The sequence below is a fragment of the Sus scrofa genome, chromosome 1 (assembly GCF_054392235.1).
Source record: "Sus scrofa isolate SSC_HxYL_T2T_F1_AM1 chromosome 1, Sscrofa_HxYL_maternal_Yorkshire_Landrace_v2.0, whole genome shotgun sequence".
Lineage (NCBI taxonomy): Eukaryota > Metazoa > Chordata > Mammalia > Artiodactyla > Suidae > Sus > Sus scrofa.
In genome coordinates, this window is record NC_139383.1 from 4,103,618 (window position 1) to 4,121,875 (window position 18,258).

The window sequence follows — 18,258 nt, forward strand, 5'->3', positions numbered from 1 at the left end:
AAAGCAAAGATATTTGAAGCAGAAAAATAGGTTGCATGTCACAATATGTGTAAGGAGAAGACATTCTGAACTGAAACCTGGAGTGTTGGGCATAAGTAAAATACAGATTTTAGAGAATTAACCTGTAGGACTCAGCCATGGGCTGAAGATTACAAGGAAGGATTTAAAATGATTCTTGGCAACTAGGAGAAGTCTGGCTGGCCCATTCTATATTTCACAGAAGACCGAATACTTTTAAGGAAGAGAAAAAAAAAAGTCAAGTGAAGGTTAATGTGATGTATTCACTTGAGAATGTCTTGTCCGGTAGATCGTCAGAAAGCTGATTAGTTACAAAGTTCTTCTCTTGAATAAGAATGAAATGTAGCAGCCTTTCTCCTGTGATTATCAGTGAGTTCCTCTGCCTATAGTAGACTTTCTGCAAGGCATTTAGAGAATGGTACCCAAACTTCCACTTGGGTAACACAGGTCAAAAAGGAAACACATAAAATAAGAGCCAGGGGCATTTTTAAAATCATTTCTACCTGTCAGACCTTGTCGTCATATCCAGTTATCCATCGGATGCCTCCTTCATTTAAAAGCCTTGTTTTGTTTTTCAAAAGCAGTGATAAAAATATCAATTGGCTGGAGTTTTCATGAAGTTTACATTTATGAAACAGGACATGCTTTGACATTTGAAGTCATAAGCTGGACCAAAAATAAAGTTTCACATTCTTTACCATATGGATCATCTGTGCAGAGGCTAACGAAAAATGTCACTGATAAGTGCCTCGTGCCCAAGAAGGAGTCCTCAGGGGGCCAGAAAGTACATGTTGTTGCAGTTTTATTTATGATTCTATTTCCAAAACATTGTTCTCTGTCATCACAATTGCAAGAAGAAACACTGATGAGAGCCACAACGGAATTAGGTCAGGAATTAAAGCATGAATTTGGTCCTATAGAAGTCAAAAAAAGGATAACTTAGAAATTTAAGATTCAATGCCCCTGATGCTTCCAGAAGACCAGGGCATGACTTTCACAATTGTTTGTTCTTTTCTCTCAACTTTCGTCATCAAAATGTTCCTAAATATTTTATTTTATAGAGAAAAATCATAAATTCAAATTGCTACAGTGGCCAATCAGATGGTGTCAATGTGGCCGAAGGGAGTCAAAAGTAACAAAATGACACTGGAGGTCAGAGTGAAAAACACACGTCCCTGTGAAAAACAGAGGGATGGGAAACGGCAATTCATTCGAGCAAAACATAGCTTTGTGTGCCTAGCTTTTACAGTTCTTATGCAAGGCAAGGCAAATACATGTTTTATCCAAAATCTATGGATGTTTAAATACTGTCAGTTAATTGATGTTTTAATGCGTTGGATAAAAAAATATATATATTAGGGTGTGTCCCCAGTTTGCTGTCTCCAGATTTGAATCATTTTCTTGAGAGAAATCCTTGATGAATTATTTCATGATTGATCACCAATATGTATTGTTTTGAGCAAATGTATTTATAAAATTTTCATAGGACCTGATTCAGGGGAGAACAGAAAATTATCATGATACAGTAAAGAACAGAGAATTTTATTGAATTAACTACATGTTATGTGTTTAGGTGCTCTAGATATATAACAAACACTTTTAAGAGCAGCCTTGCTAGTAGGGAACAATTAGATGAAGAAATTAAGGCATAAAGAGATTATATAACTTGCACAGCTTGAAAGTGGCAAATTTCCAAGCTGAATGTCGGTGGAATAAGTCCAGGTTCTGAGTTCTGGTTATTGCACATTCTGGCACATATTCATCCTGGGGTGGCAGAAAGTCACTCCTCCTATCCGATCTCAGTTTTCTTATGACTAAAGTAGGAGCTTACAACAAACTACCCCATGTGGTTGTTGTGAGGATAAAAGCAGATTATGAAATGAGGTTCTTACATACTACCAGTTGTTATTTAAACATAAATTGTTATGAGCAATTTGGTATAAGTCTTTCAGCATTGCTAAGGCCAAAGCCTGTGTAACCGTGCTTTATTAAAACAGCTAGTATCATCTTTGTAATGAAGCAGCCAAAGCATGGCATCATAGCTGGAGAATAGTCCTTCAATGTTTGACTTGATCTTCCTGCCCTGCTGGCATCTTTACACTATTAAATGTTTTAAAATAGGTGCTGAATACATAGAGAAATTGAATGTAACTGATTGTGTGGGTACAGTGACACATGAAAAGCATAACAGTTTTTGCTGAGTGAGCCTTCACCACACTGGTACTACCTGCTATTTGAGTTACCAACGACTAAAGAAGTGCCAGGATGCCATCTGCAGTTTTAATGCCCTCACTCAAGAGCTTGAATCTAACATCTTACTGTATATATCAGAATCACCTTTACAAGCTGGCAATCTGTAGATCTCCAGTAATTATTCCTGCTACAATGTATTACATGTCTAACCACGCTGATTTGCCTTAAAGAGAAAACCGAATCACTAATCAATAGGAAGTAGCTAAGGTGCTATTATTCTTACTGCTTTCTGAGCATTGTATTTTACCAAGGACTAAAGAGGAAGGGATAAAATGAACAACTGAACATCTAACTCTACTCAATGTGCTAAAACTCAACTGTATCAATTATAGAGCAAATACCAGGAAAGGATGAGGATATCTTTTAATGAGCTTCTGATGTCTCAGCCTGAGGAAACAGACCATTTAAATAGAGTCAGTTTGGTGAGACAGCTAGGCTGACAAAATACCCAAATGGTTATCTTGTCATCCAAGACAACTTGCCAGATGTCGGGGCGTAGCAGGAGGACTCCCCCTGGCAGGGAGAGAGTTGTCGAAGAATTGGCCCCTGAGAGTCTGCCCAGCAGCACCCCGGAGAATGACCATCGTAAGTAAGCTAATAATGTAAACGACTTAGCTCAGTGCCATGCAATCAACATTAGCTGTGGTTCTTATTAACTCAAGAAGCTAGAGGCATAGACCACATCATCTGAAAAACAAAAATAACATTTAGTCATAAGGCCAGGTTTTGAGCTAAGTGATGGTCAGGAAGGGACATTGTGACATTGTGACATTGTGGAATATGAACAATTATTTTATTTCTAAAAAACTCACTCACTTTTTTTGGAGTGAGTTAAAAATAGTGCTAAACCATCCTTTTGGTTCAGATAATGCATGTTTTATATTCTCTGTCGCATATTGTGAAAATGGCCAGGATAAGTTACCTTCCTGCATCTACACCTTTTGTAATGTGCCTAATCCCGTCTGCCTCCACCAACAAGCAGTTTCCCCTTTCCCCCTTAAATCTGGTTTACTATTTTGGAGATTCATTCTTAAGAGGCTGGTACATTCCACTCCCTCTCCTGGAAACTCACTTCTGCCCCATGAGCAGGCACCACTGACTCTGAAACCAGTTATCCCAGCTGAGGATGCAACTGACCAGCCAACCTGCTGGTTGACCTTAAATGCATAAAAAAGTTCAGCCCAGGCTAGAAGAACAATTCAACTGAGTCCAGTCCAGACCTGTGAGCTACATAAATGCTTGTCAACTTAAACCACTAAGATTTAAGATGGTTTCTTTCTCAACAAAAGCTAACTGATGAGTTCTCAGCCTGGAAAAGGCAATGAAATGAGGTTTACACTCCAGAATAGACCAAGTCTACTGACAAACCATCGTGTTCCATAGTGAGTGACAGTCAGCACTAGTAGACACTGCCCAAGAATTGCCTCTTAATTTTAAAGGAACACTTTAATCATAACCTTATGTTTTGATCCCAGGTGTGTCAATTACTGGCTAAGAGACAAAGACGTTCTGATAATGTTGGATAGAGAGGCTGCCGATTTCTTCACTCCGAAGCCTTGGACGTTCTTAGAGACAGACATATTTCGAGTTACTGTCATATCTTGGTGGGAGCAGTGACCCTTAAAATGATAACTAAAGATGATGCTAGGGTCATTGATTTGAAAAGTGAGACTTTATGTGGTTCTCAGTGTGCATCCCTCCCCTTCAGAGGCACTGGGAATAGGGGAAGAGTCAAATCAATAGGAAAACACAGTACATTTCTGAGTATACAGTGAGGTTTCTATTCTTACTGAATTTAACTATAGGGAAAGTTTGTTAAGGCTGCCATAACAAAGCACCCCAGATAGTTGTTTCTGCCAGTTCTGGAGACTCGTGGTCCGAGAACCAAGCATCATCAGGGTGGGTTCTTTCTCAGGCCTCTCTCCTTGACTTGAAGACGGCGTCTTCTCCCTGGGTCTTCACATACTTTTCCATCTGTAAGCATCTATTAAATGTTCTTTAATATGAAGATGCCAGTCAACTGCATTAAAGCCCACCCTAGCGATTTCATTTTAAATCTAAACCCCTTTAAAGACCACGTCTCCCAAACAGTCACATCCTGAGATTCTGAGGGTAAAACTTCAACATCAAAATTTTGAGGGGTACAGGGCAAACGTAAAAAACAAACAAGCAAACAACAAACCCCTGACAACGTAAATATTAAATGCAGAGCAGAAAACGCTAACAAGAATGAAATGGTCTAAAACTTCACAATGGGCAGCTTGTTCTTGTATTTTTGAATATCTTTCAGCAATCCTAGGCCCTTGGCATTTTCCTAAAAGTTTTAGATCACTTCTATTTTAGAGTCAACTTCTGTGAACATGCCTGCTGGCACTTTGTTTGAATTTAACATTGAATCTTTGGACCAGTCTGGGGAGAACTGACCTCCTAACAATACTGAGTCCTCTAATCCATGATCATGGTATATCTTTCCATTTAATTAGAACTTCTTTAATTTCTCTCAGCAATGTTTTGTAGTTTTCCATGTATAGATTTTACATGTAACGTATTGTTTCATTAATCTCTAAGTATTTTATGTTTTTCGCTGTTACCATAAATCATAGAGATATTACTATTTTTATATATTCATGTTGTAGTCTTCATGTCTGGTAAGTTCACTTACTATTTCTAGTAGACTTTAACAAGTTCTTTAGGGGAGTTCCCATCATGGCTCAGTGGTAATGAACTCAACTAGTATCCATGAGAATATGGTTTCCAGCCCTGGCCTTGCTCAGTGGATTAAGGATCTGGCATTGCCTTGAGCTGTGCTGTAGGTTGCAGACGTGGCCCAGATCCCGTGTTGCTGTGGCTATGGTGCAGGCTGGCAGCTGTAGCTCAGACTCGACCCCTAGCCTGGGAACTTCCATATGCTGTGGGTGTGGCCCTAAATAGACAAAAAAAAAAGTTCAGTCCACAGCAGTTGGATTCTTAACCCACTCTGCCACAGCGGGAACTCCTGATTTTAAATCTCACATGAAGATGCAAAACACCCTGAAAAGCTAACACAACACTGAAGGAGAAAAGAATCGGAGGGCTGAGACTGCTTCAAGACTTACCGGAAAGCTGCAGTAATCAAGATGTGCAACATTAGGGAAAGAATACACGCATAAGAATTTAGATCTTTAGAGCCATTTCAGATTCACAGCAAAACTTAGAGAAAGTTGCAGGGGTTTCCCACGTACCTCTCCCACATGCAGAGTCTCCCCCATTAAGCATCCCTCACCAGATCAATTATGTATCTTACTTGATTAACCTACATTGATACATCATTATAAAGCTAAGTCCACAGTCTGTGTTATGGCTTATTTTTGGTACATTCTAGGGTTGGATAAATAGGTAATAAAATCTATCTATTATTATAGTATCTCACAGGATGTTTTCACTGCCCTAAGAATCCCCTGTGATTTGCCCATTTATTCATTCTTGTCCTCCCACTCCACAACAATTCATCTTTTTTGTTTTCAACACTTTCATCATTAATTATGGTGTTTGTTGTAGAATGTTTTGGGGTTTGTTTTGGGGTTTTGATATATTTTTTTAAATCAAAGTTGAGGAAGTTCCTTCTATCCCAAGTGTGCTGAAAGGTTTGTTTCAGCATCAGTGTTGAAAAAGCACACTTTCCTCCATTGCACTGCCTCTGCTCCTTTGCCCACAGCCAGTTGAGTATATTCCTATGATTCCATTCCATTGCTGTTCTATTCATTTATGTGTCTATTCTTTTTCTAATATTATATACCTTGATTACTGTAGCTTTCCAGTAAGTCTTGAAGTAGCGGAGTCTCAGCCTTCCAATTCTTTTCTCCTTCAGTGTTGTGTTAACTTTTCAGGGTGTTTTGCAACTTCATATAAGATTTAAAATCAGGAGTTCCCGCTGTGGCAGAGTGGGTTAAGAATCCAACTGCAGTGGCTTGAGTCATTGCAGAGGTGCAGGTTTGATCCCTGGACCAGCACAGTGGGTTAAGGATTTGGCATTGCTGCATCTGTGGCATAGGTCATAACTACAGCTTGGATTCAATCCCTGGCCCAGAAATTTCCATTTGCCACAGGTGCAGCCATAAGATAGATAGATAGATAGATAGATAGATAGATACATACATACATACATACATACATACATACATACATAGGTAGATATAGACATAGAGATATAGATATATCTATATAGATATATACATATATTTAAAATTGTTTGTCAACATCCACAAAATAATTTGATGGATTTCAACTGGGATTGTATTGCATCAGTAGATCATTTAGGGAAGAAGTGATATCTTGCCAATAGTGAATCCTTCTATCAATGAATATGGAATATATATTCATGTACTTAGTTATTATTTGATATTTGCTATCACAGATTAAAAATATATTTAGTTTTCCACATACAGATCTTGAATATATTTTGGAAGGCTTATTTCTAATTATTTTTGAGAGGTGCTAATACATGATATCGTGTTTTTAATTCTTAACTCCACCAGATTTTTTTGGGTACACAGGAAAGCATTCTGCAACCCTGTTATAATTTATTAGTTCTAGGAGATTTTTGTTGTTTTTGATTTTTTTTCAACTTTTCTCATTGATGATCGTGTCATCTGAAGCAAAGAGAGTTTTGTTTCTTCCTTCCCAACAGGTATACATTTTATTTCCTTCTCTCATCTTATTGCATTAGCCAGGACTGCCAGTATGATGTTGAAAAGCAGTAGTGAGAGGAAACTCTTCCCTTTGTCCTGATCTTAGTGGAAAAGTACAAGTTTCTCACCATTAAATTGATGCTAGATTATCATTTTTTTTCCAAAATACACAGAATGTGTTAAAAGAAGGGCTTTCCCCCTTTTAAACTCCTAAGTCTCATAAATTTAGGTTTTAGAATTATTTAACAGCTTAAATATTCTTACTTGGTCTTTGTTTATTTTTTAGCACAGGAGTCTGATTTAAAAACCTTAAGGCAGAGGAAGGAAGTTATGTCAATGCACTAGGCTGAGCATTGTATAATTATCATTTTTCAGGCTAAACTGTGATAGAATATTATGATATCTGGTCTGCCTCTTTCTTACAGGGCCTAAAGTAAAGCATAAGTATTTTCATTAGTATTGTCATTCAGCTCACTCATATCTATATTTATGGAGCCCTTATGATATTGCAGATGGTTATTTTAAATAAATAAGACACAGCTGGCCCTTAATGAGCTTTTGGACTTATGGGGAAGACAAAGACATTAAAAACAACAAAGAAACTGGTGAAGAAAGTGTGGTGGGGTAGATAAAGAAGAACTGAAAATGCCTTGGCACACTTCCTATTAATAAGTGGAAATCTATTTCCCTTTCCACGGATTCTGAGTTGCTCAGGATCTACTAGGTGCCTAGTAAAACAGTGATGTGGCTCTGTGTCAGTTTTGAAGCTTAGACCTTAAAAGCATGAGAACTTCCACCTCTGTCCCTCGGTCAACTTGCTGTTGGAATCCAGCTGTCATGCCATAACAAAGAACAAAGAGATCCTTGAGAGATGCATCTGGAAAACAAAGCAAAACAAAACAAGACCTGAAACAAAGACTCAGCTGAGATTTCAGACACCATCTAGCATTACCTCACCAGCCGTGTGAGGAAGGCTGTATCGGAAATGAGTTCCATGGTGAAGTGGAGAGAAGCCATTCCAGCTGAGCTCTGCCCACATCACAGATCATGGGCACAATAAGTGCTTGCCATGGTTTTAAGCTATAGACCAGAGGAGCTATAAAGTTCTATGAAGAAAATATTCTGGCAACCGTAAGAGCAAAGAAGAGGAAACATCTGACTTCTTATGCTCTCTGAAGTTTTAGGGAAAAGTACAAATGTGTGTATATATGTAAATAGATACATACATGTGTGTGTATATATATAAACTTTATTAAAAGATAAAAACTCAGATTATAAGAATATCACTGTATCATTGAATAGATGTTTGGAAAAAACATGGGTTTTTAAATAGATCCTAAACGTTTTGGCATGCCTACATGAATCCAGATTGTTATTTTGTTTTTCAAATTCTTTTTACTCTCACTTGTGTCGACTTTTTTTTGAATCATAATATCCTAAGACTATTATGAAACTTCATAGATATAAATTTCCTGTTGTTATATAACTTACCTATAAATTACAATTTTTTATTATTATAACTACATTTCTCACCTTGATAACTATGTTTTTAATTGGATTTCCCTATTTTTTCATTCCTTTTCCCAAGAACTTATCTCTTGAAAGCAAAATATTGTTGGATTTCATTTGTTTGTAATTTGATAGTGTATCTTTACATAGTCATTTATTCATTTGCACTTGTTCCAATTAATAGATTAAGTTTTGTGTTTTCTTCTGTCTCATTAAATAGGTAAAAAGTGCCTCCCTTTAGTTTTATTTCAAATAATCTGAGAGGAACTAGACATAGTCCACAGCAAACTTTTAATATTTTATGATGTAAATTACTACATAAAAAATTGACATAGAACTGACATGAATTCACATTAATCTCTGATATTTGTCAAGTTTTTAGAGTTTAAAAGTGCTGTCATAGATATTATCTCTTGTCATTCTTATTGTTATTTTGTCTGCATTTTACACTTGATGAATTCAAGGTTTCAAGAGGTTTATTGATGTGTTAAAGTCAGACAGCCAATGTTGATGAAGTAGAGAACCGAATACTTTTGTTTTGGTTAGGTTTGTGTGTGTTTTTTTGTTTGTTTGTTTGTTTGTTTGTTTTAAAGAAAAGCCCGAACACTTTCATTCTTTCCACTTTACCATAATCAGAGGCAGGTATTGGGTCAGAGACAGATTTGGTCCCCAGTCCTGCCACTCCTGTGCCATGGGCTCTCTTCCCCTAACATCTGTTGTCTCTTATCACTCCCTGACCTTCGTTATAACCTTGCCCAGTTTGGCTCAGCCGGTCACTTCTCTCCCTCTCTGAGTGTAGCTGCTGTTCGCAAAATATGTCTCCTCCTCAGCTTCTGAGCACTGAGTGTGCTATGTCTTTGAGTTCAAGTTCTAACTGTGCTGGTGGATGCCTGTCCAGGTGCAGGACTTCCTGGGACCAGGTAAGTCAGCCTGTCTGAAGAGGTCCCTCTAATATAAGAATACTGCTTGTCTACAGGTGTGAATCACTTTCTCTATGATCAGATTGGTAATAATCAAGACAATATTTTCTTCTCCAAATTATCTAACTGATTCATTCAGAAGTTAGGCAAAAAGAAGGGCACTCTTTTGGGGAACCCTCTTGAACCTCAAGAAATGATGTGTGGAATAATACAAATCCTCTTAATTTAAATTTTGTGAGGAAAATGGTCTACAGTAGACTTAAACTACTGTAGCACTATTTATAGAGTCTGCCATCAAAAATGTTTGCTCTGCGAAGACTTTCCTCCACTGGCTCAAAAGTAGGTTAGCAAAAGCTCACAGTGATTGAAATAATTTGAGGGGAGGAAGATTATATTTAAATGATCCTTAAAACAAAGGCAATCCATTAAGTCAGCTAAAGCAATTTAAGGAAGAATTTTGAGGATGAGATATTATAATACCGGCATATGAATATTCTACTCTGTCATCTAAATTTCTATTTCAGGTCGGAATTTAAAAGCAGAGTTTTCTGAAAATAAAATACACACACTAATACATTCTTGTATTCCCAAATTATTATATAGAAAAGCAAAATAGAAATGTCTACATTCAGCAGATATTTAACCAGTGTCAAATTATATGTAACAAACTGAAAAAGGAACACAAAATAAAACAGGTATGAACTCTGACCTCAAAGAATATATTCACTAAGAGAGGAACTATAGCAAAGTACATATAATTCTAAAATACAGGGTAATCATGTGTGTTGCCTTTAAAATGGATGAGGTGTCCTGGGGATTTAGAGAAAGGGGTGCAGCTCCCGTTCCTGGCAGAGGTTAGGCAAAGGGGAGAGGAGGTAGCCCCGGAGCCAAGCCCTGGAGAATAGCTGAGATGCTATGAGGTGGACAGTGGGTAGGAGTCCAAAGGAAAATCTTTAAGTCAGAGTGAACAGCATTAATACAAGGACAAAGAACTTTTTTGTTAGTTTCCAATAAGGTGAAACAAAGCTTAACAGTGGCTCTCAGTATGTGAAAGTATGGCCGAGTGTGTGAGGTTAGGAACCAAGACCGCAAGGGCCCCACTTCTGCAGAGCCTGGTGTTCATGGGGGGATGAGAAAGGAGGTTTAGGTGGGCAGATCTGAGCCAGTTCACTGAGGACTTTGAATATCGAGTTTAAACCTTCGGACTGCATCTTCTGTTCTGCATGCACAGGGAGCGCTATTGAGTGTTTTTGAGCAGGTTCATGGCGGAAGTCGGTGTCGTTCCTAAACAAAGAAACAAAAGATACATATACCCTATGTTCATTGCAGCACTGTTTACAATACTCACAATTGCCCAGACATGCAAACTGCCTCAATGTCCACTGACAGATGAATGGAGTAAGAAGATGGGGTACATACATGCAATGGATTACCACTCAGCCATGAAAAAAAGAACAAATTAATGCCATTTGCAGCAACATGGATGCACCTAGAGATTCTCATACTAGGTGAAATAAGTCAGAATAAGAAAGACAAATACCGTATGATATTACCTATATGTGGAATCTAAAATATGGCACGAATAAACCTATCTACAAAACAGAAACAGACTCACAGACATAGAGAACAGACTTGGGGTTGCCAAAGGGGAAGGAGAGGGAGTGGGATGGACAGGGAGTTTGGGATTAGTAGACAAATGATTACATTTAGAATGGATAAGCAATGGGGTCCTACTGCACAGCACAGGGAACTATACAATCTCTTGGGATAGAACATGATGGTCAATGGTATGAGATACACACATACACACCTACGACTGGGTCACTTTGGTGATAGAACATGATGGACAAGAGTATGAGAAAAGAGTGTATATATATATATATATACACACATACACACCTACGACTGGGTCACTTTGGTGATAAAACATGATGGACAAGAGTATGAGAAAAGAGTGTATATATATATATATATATATATATATATATACACACACACATACATACCTATGATTGGGCCACTTTGGTGATAGAACATGATGGACAAGAGTATGAGAAAAGAGTGTATATATATATATATATATATATATATATATACACACATACATACCTATGATTGGGTCACTTTGGTGATAGAACATGATGGACAAGAGTATGAGAAAAGAGTGTATATATATATATATATATATATATATATACACACACACATACATACCTATGATTGGGCCACTTTGGTGATAGAACATGATGGACAAGAGTATGAGAAAAGAGTGTATATATATATATATATATATATATATATACACACACATACATACCTACGATTGGGTCACTTTGGTGATAGAACATGATGGACAAGAGTATGAGAAAAGAGTGTATATATATATATATATATATATATATATATATATATACACACATACATACCTACGATTGGGTCACTTTGGTGATAGAACATGATGGACAAGAGTATGAGAAAAGAGTGTATATATATATATATATACACACATACATACCTACGATTGGGTCACTTTGGTGATAGAACATGATGGACAAGAGTATGAGAAAAGAGTGTATATATATATATATATATATATATATACACACATACATACCTATGATTGGGCCACTTTGGTGATAGAACATGATGGACAAGAGTATGAGAAAAGAGTGTATATATATATATATATATACACACATACATACCTATGATTGGGCCACTTTGGTGATAGAACATGATGGACAAGAGTATGAGAAAAGAGTGTATATATATATATACACACACATACACACGTACGATTGGGTCACTTTGCTGTACACTGGCAATTGGCATAACACCATACATCAACTATACTTTAATAAAAATAAAATGAAAATAATCAAATGGTCGTTTTAAAGTACTAAAATGATTAACTAACAAGAGGGCATACAAAATAAGTCAGAGGTTGGGGAGGCTGCAGGAAAGGCTATAGTAATTATCAAAGCTGCTTATGCAGGCAGAAATGCTTCTGTCGTTAGTCACTGGATTGATAAGAAGAGGACAGAAGTGAGAGGTTTTATAGAATGATGTAAAGAGGAACCAACAATCGACAAGAGAAGGAGTCTGTGGGAGAAGGAGCTGATGGGGAGAGAAAAGGTTTCTCTCTCTGAATATGTTACCAATGGTTGACCTTCTCTCTTCCCAGCATGTAACCTGACAGCTGAAATAGAAGCTCTGAATGTTCTTTCTAGATTAATTAAATGCCACTTTGGCCCCTAATTTTAAGAGGCCCGAGGGCATCTAGCATCATTCGCATTTCCAGAGGGGAAGAAGTCTAGTGCCTCCCGGGGGTCCAGCATCACCTACCGGCCTGGCATCCATCCTTCTCAGCAAGGGCTCTGCTCTCCTGCACCTGCTTCCTTTTCTAGTTCAGACAGACTGGGTTTTCTCAGAGACGGCAAGAATCAGGATACATCCTGCACTTCCATTTTCCCTAAGGGTAACTGTACTTCATGTCTTTTTTATAGGTGTCTCATAACATCAGATACCTTCCAGGTGGACCTTGTTGGGAGCATGGAAACCTATGGACTCTTCGCACTGTATTTCCCTAAGCAAATTTGTCAGGCACAGTGGTTCACCGCTTGATAAAGCTGCTAGTGCATTTGTCACTACCAAGTAGCAAATTAGTTCATTGTTTGTTTTCCAAAGTAGGCAAACTGCAACAAACAGTCACAGTACATGGACGGAATGCGAGCCTTACCACGGAAAGCATGTTTAAAAAGATAAAAAAAGAGTATCCTGGTCAAGGAACATTCTCCAACTGTGCTTCGGAAAAAACAAGGGAAGACAGCAAGTGTAAAACTCATAAACGTCCGGCCCACGAACTGAATCCAGCCTGCTCATTTTGGTCACTGACTTTCATTTTTCTAGGTTTCCCAACAGCAAATTAATGGGTAAGGATTACTGTTAATAACGGGGTGAGGTAGAAATCAATCATTATTATTAACTTGAGTTTACGGCGCATAATTCTCAGACCCAAAGAGGTTACGTAATTGTCACAACTCACAGTGGCAATGTTCACATCTCCTGATTTATTTTTAAAGAATCTAAAAGTTTATTCTTTAATTCTTCTCTTCTTTTCATGGCCTGTCAGCTCACATCAGTTGTTATTTTCCTCCACCTTTCCAAAGACTCCTCACAAAAAGGAAAATTGCATCACCTGCATTTTCAAAAAGGCATAGAGGGAGGGAATCTGCAGTTTCTTCGTTATATCATGACGTGAGAGGTGATGTGCCAAGGCCGAGTGCAGGTGTTTATACAAGATAGAGAGACCTGGAACCTGGGTGTCTAGAATGGTCTTCTTTTTACAGCAGAGAGTGGGAGCACATGTTACTTACATGACAGAACCCTCCCTGGGTTACTCCAAGGGCAGAGTCCTTCAGATAATAGCATGTGTGGTCCCATTATCTCTGAAGGGACTGGTATAAAAGCTGCAATTTATTTTAAAAAATGAATAAATACTTACAATGAGCTGGGCACAATGCCCAGTGGAAAAGTACACCCAGTCCTATCAAAAGGAGACAGTTTATGCTCATGGGCCAGTATTCTCTCTCTCTCTCTCCACTCAAGTGATGAAGGGGGATAATTTGTGCTCTTCAGGAACCTCGTGGTACTGGGAACAAAAATGTCTTTAAAAGGAGAATTTCTTCATAAAGGAAAATAAGGTTCAACTTTGAATGACTTTCTGGATTTTCTTAACCCTCTCTTAGATGGAGGGAAAAGGGAAAGTAGGTGAAATATAAAGAAAAATAGAGAATTTTTTTCTGATCTAGGCAATGATGAATTAACATTTGTGGTTAGCGGTGGACATATTTTTTTTTCAGAAGCTTTTGGCTTTTCCCCAGTATTTTTTAATAGAAATTCAGGTTATTCATGTGACCAGAGTGACCTCATCTCTAGAGCAAGCTCTTCCTGTTGAAATAGTTGACAATTTGGTTTATCTCAGACTTTTAATACAATTACTTTTAATTTTGCGGGCATGGTAGGGATTGATGCATGACGGTCCAAAGCAAGCTTTGTTTTACCACTGAGACGCATGAATCAAGCAACAGGACGACTGTCTGTGGCCGTTCTTGCTGCAGCAGAGAAGGATGAAAGGTGACTTTGGCTCGCGGACAATCCGTCTTGAAACCTCCAGCCCTCAGCCGGCGGAGCGCTCTCATCAATAGACGTCTGCGCTCCAATTGGGTGTGTGGGTGGCAAGCGCCGACACCTCATTTTGATGAAAGGACCCTACAATGCCATTACCAAGAGTGACGTTTTAATAGCAGTCAGACACATCACTCTTATCTAAAAAGTCACCAAGCTTCCATCAGCGGTGCGTCACCTCCCTTAGGAGTGTATACCAGACATTGTCTGTGCTAAAGCCAGTGAGGCTTCCTTAAAATTGGGACCAAAATGCATGTTTTAACATCTGGCAGCTGCTGACTTTGATCGAGTCTCCTGTCTGTGCTTATCTTGTCACAGGAACAGATTTTCTGGCTTGTATAGGGTGACAGTGCCCATCAGTCATGGGCCTGGGTTTCTTGGCTTTGCAGTGCATGATGGTTGCATGAAAATCCATTCATAGAAGCCTGGATGGTGGGAGACAGGGACACTTAGTCAGCAGTGAGACCGGAAAGACTTTGTGGGAATACACGTTTTTGATAAATCCATCGACTCTTGTGACACAGAAGAAGGCGTGGAGATTTGGCACTTTTTGTAGAATTAGGCTACTCAGGATTTGAGGGAAAATCAGAAACAAAATCAATTTATGATGGTTAGGCTAAGGTCAAAGCATTAAAAAATAGATCATATTGACTTTTTGGTCCTAAATTCAGAGAATGAGTCGGAGGAAAGATGTAAGTGTATCTCTTTTTCACTTGGAAAGGAATATGTATAACTTAGAGTGGACGCCATAGAAGAATTACGTTATTATGCCTTTCATCAAGGACACAAAGACACTGAAATGAAGTAAACAGGATACACATAAAGCTTGAAAATCATGAAAAGTCATGAAGAGTACAAAAACCTAAAACCTTACCATCACCAAGAATTTCCTGAGCATCCAATAGGTTTAAGACATCATCCTGCGTCTTTTCCGGGAAACATAACGTGAGGGAGGGCGAAGCTTCCAGGGTCATGAAAGCCTGAGACGGAGTTCCAGCCGTGCTCTCCCTAAAGTTAGCACATAATGACATTACCCCTGAACTTAGATCCCCCCGTGTAGGAACTGACCATTACATTTACTATTAGGGTTGTGTGGGGAGTTAAAGCAATCTATTAATCATTTACTCTATAAATTCAACAAATACTTACAGAGCATGGTCTCTGCATTTGGTCTGCTTGAGGAATTCAGAAGCACATGGTTAATAAAAGAGGCAAAACTCCCTACCCTCAAAGGGCTGAAATTCTGGTGGGAAAGATGGACAGAAGCAACGTCAAGTTGTCCAGGGAAGGCATAGTCAGCCGTGAATAAGGCTAACTGCCGAAATGGGTAGGTATCGAGGGATAGAAAATGTGAGGTGCTGTGAAATTTTGTGTAGGGTAGCCTCACAGAAACTGAAATTGGGATAAAGGAATAAAGGCAGTGAGCATGTGAGTCGTGCAGATACCTGGGGGAAGGCTGTGGAGGGCAAGTTAAAATGAAGGATGCTGGAATTTTCATTGTGGCTCAGTGGGGTTAAGAACCCGACATCGTGTCACTGAGGATGTGGGTTCAATCCCTGACCTCCCTCAGTGGGTTAAGTCTCTGGCATTGCCACACACTGTGGCGTAGGTTGCAGACACAGCTCAGATCTGGTGCTGCTGTGGCTGTGGTGTAGGCCGGCAGCTGCAGCCTTGATTCCACCCCCAGTCTGGAAACTTCTATATGCCACAGGCATGGCAGTAAAAAAATAAAATATAAAATAAAAGGGTGTCTAATTAAATCTGAATTTCATAAAAACAATACGTCATTATTTTAGTGCAGGAACATACCACGTGGAGGGTAGCAGATTGTCTCGTGTGAAGGTACAAGTATGCCACTCCAAAAGGCGCCACTTGGATGTAGGATGATTTTGAGCTAAAACACCTTAAAAACAGTAGACATAAGCTGAGCATTCTAATCTCCCATATTCTTCCTGAAAACCGGAAATAAACACTTCCATCTGAAAGACAACCTCCCTTGCTAGGAGAGAAGAAATATTCTTTGTCTGGGAGTCAAAGCTGAGAGAATTCTGAACCTTGTTAAGATGATTCTTGTGTTTGTTTAGCCGTCCCATATATTTTAGGTATTTTTCCCAAATTGCCTCTCTTTGTTCAACCTGGTATAAAAGTATTTACATTTTGCCGTTTTGTTTGTTTGTTTGTTTGTTTGTCTTTAGTTCCTTTCGAGTGTTCCCATGCCATAGAATGTGGGGAGCCGAGAAGATACAAGGAGCCGAGGAAGGGAGCTTGCCTGAACGGTGCAATTCTGAGGGCAGGCTCCTAATCAGAAAAAGGGGCCTGCCTGAACGGTGCAATTCCGAGGGCAGATTCCTAAACAAGGAGATGGCTGCCTGTACAGCACAATTCCGAGGACAGGCCCCAGAAGACAATAAGGATCGCCTGCTGACACTGGTGGGGAACCGAATTTTCCAGGAAACAATTTCCATTTTGCGCTGCTGAGTGGGGATTTTTCCATGGATGACTTAGTCTTTTCTGCTATTCCCTTGTTATTCAGTTTTCCTCAGTCTTTCCTGATTATTTACTTATTATTCTTATTTCCCATTCTTATTTTCCTGTGGTGATTTGTGATTTAACAAAGTTACAACAATACTATAATAAGAATTTCATCCTAAAGGACTTTTCCTTATTTAAATCAAACTTAATTAAAACATAGTGTTTATCTACTAACCAGTTATACAGTAAACTTTAGAGTTAGGATTTTAATGAGGTTCGTAGAAGTTGGACATATATTATTCTTGATCAAAAGAAACCCAGCTGTGAGTTTTGTCCTTGAGGTTAGAAACTTTTAGTGGTAGCTGGCTAAGTTGATTTGTATTTTCTCACACTGTCTCCCTGCCAAGGACACTTTGAAGATAGACACTAGTCTGAAGACAGGATTTTTTTGTGTTTGTAACTTCTTCAGCTTGTGGGACTTGGCTGGCCATGAGATGGTTTGTGCTGAGTCTCCTCTTTCCCACATGATATGTTTGTGTCTGTTTGTCCTTGAATTGCACTCACTAAATTTAATTAGGCTAAAGATTTTAAGACATGGTGTACGGCTACTGTACCATGTGATCAAAAAACAAAGCCTAATAGTTAACCAATGTACTTTTAACACTGTGATGTAATCTGTAGTGAAAAACTGTCTGTATAATCAACCACTTATGCCAATAAAGTTTGAGCAGTCCAGCTCCCTGAAAGAAGGGACAAAGAGGCTCTCTCTGTGTCTTTCACCAACGCTGCCCATCTCCGATCGGGAAAGTGGGCACTCCCTGGCCGCCGGAGCTGGCCTCCGGCGATAGAAAATTGTATAAAAATGTGTGTGCTTCTCCCTTATTACTGTCTTGTGTCAGTTTAATTCTCAGGCTCAGTAAAAAACCTAGGGGAGGAGAGGTAAAAGTTTGCCTCCTTACACATGTACGTTTGGGATATATTTACAATGAAAGAAAATGCTTTCCTCATTTATGCAAAATTCAGTTTAACTGGATGCTTTGTATTTTATTTAGCATTTCTATTCATCTATGATTAAAAAGTACATGTAAAACCTATTTGTATTATTTGGACTACATGACTCTGATAATTAGTTTCTTCTATTGATTCTGCAACTTCTCAACCAATATCTCTTAAAATATCACCTTCTTCCAAGTTTCCCTGTGCTTTTCTTCTAGAGTTCCGAGTGAGTATCA

General features: G+C 38.7%; 1 long non-coding RNA gene across 1 annotated transcript; it reads left to right on the forward strand.

Moving 5' to 3' along the window:
* The first annotated feature begins 9,236 nt into the window (after positions 1-9,236).
* Positions 9,237-18,034, forward strand: LOC146405882 (uncharacterized). Its single transcript, XR_014831427.1, has 3 exons — positions 9,237-9,367; positions 12,874-13,299; positions 16,750-18,034. It is a non-coding gene; the product is annotated as an uncharacterized LOC146405882 (long non-coding RNA).
* The last annotated feature ends 224 nt before the right edge of the window (positions 18,035-18,258 follow it).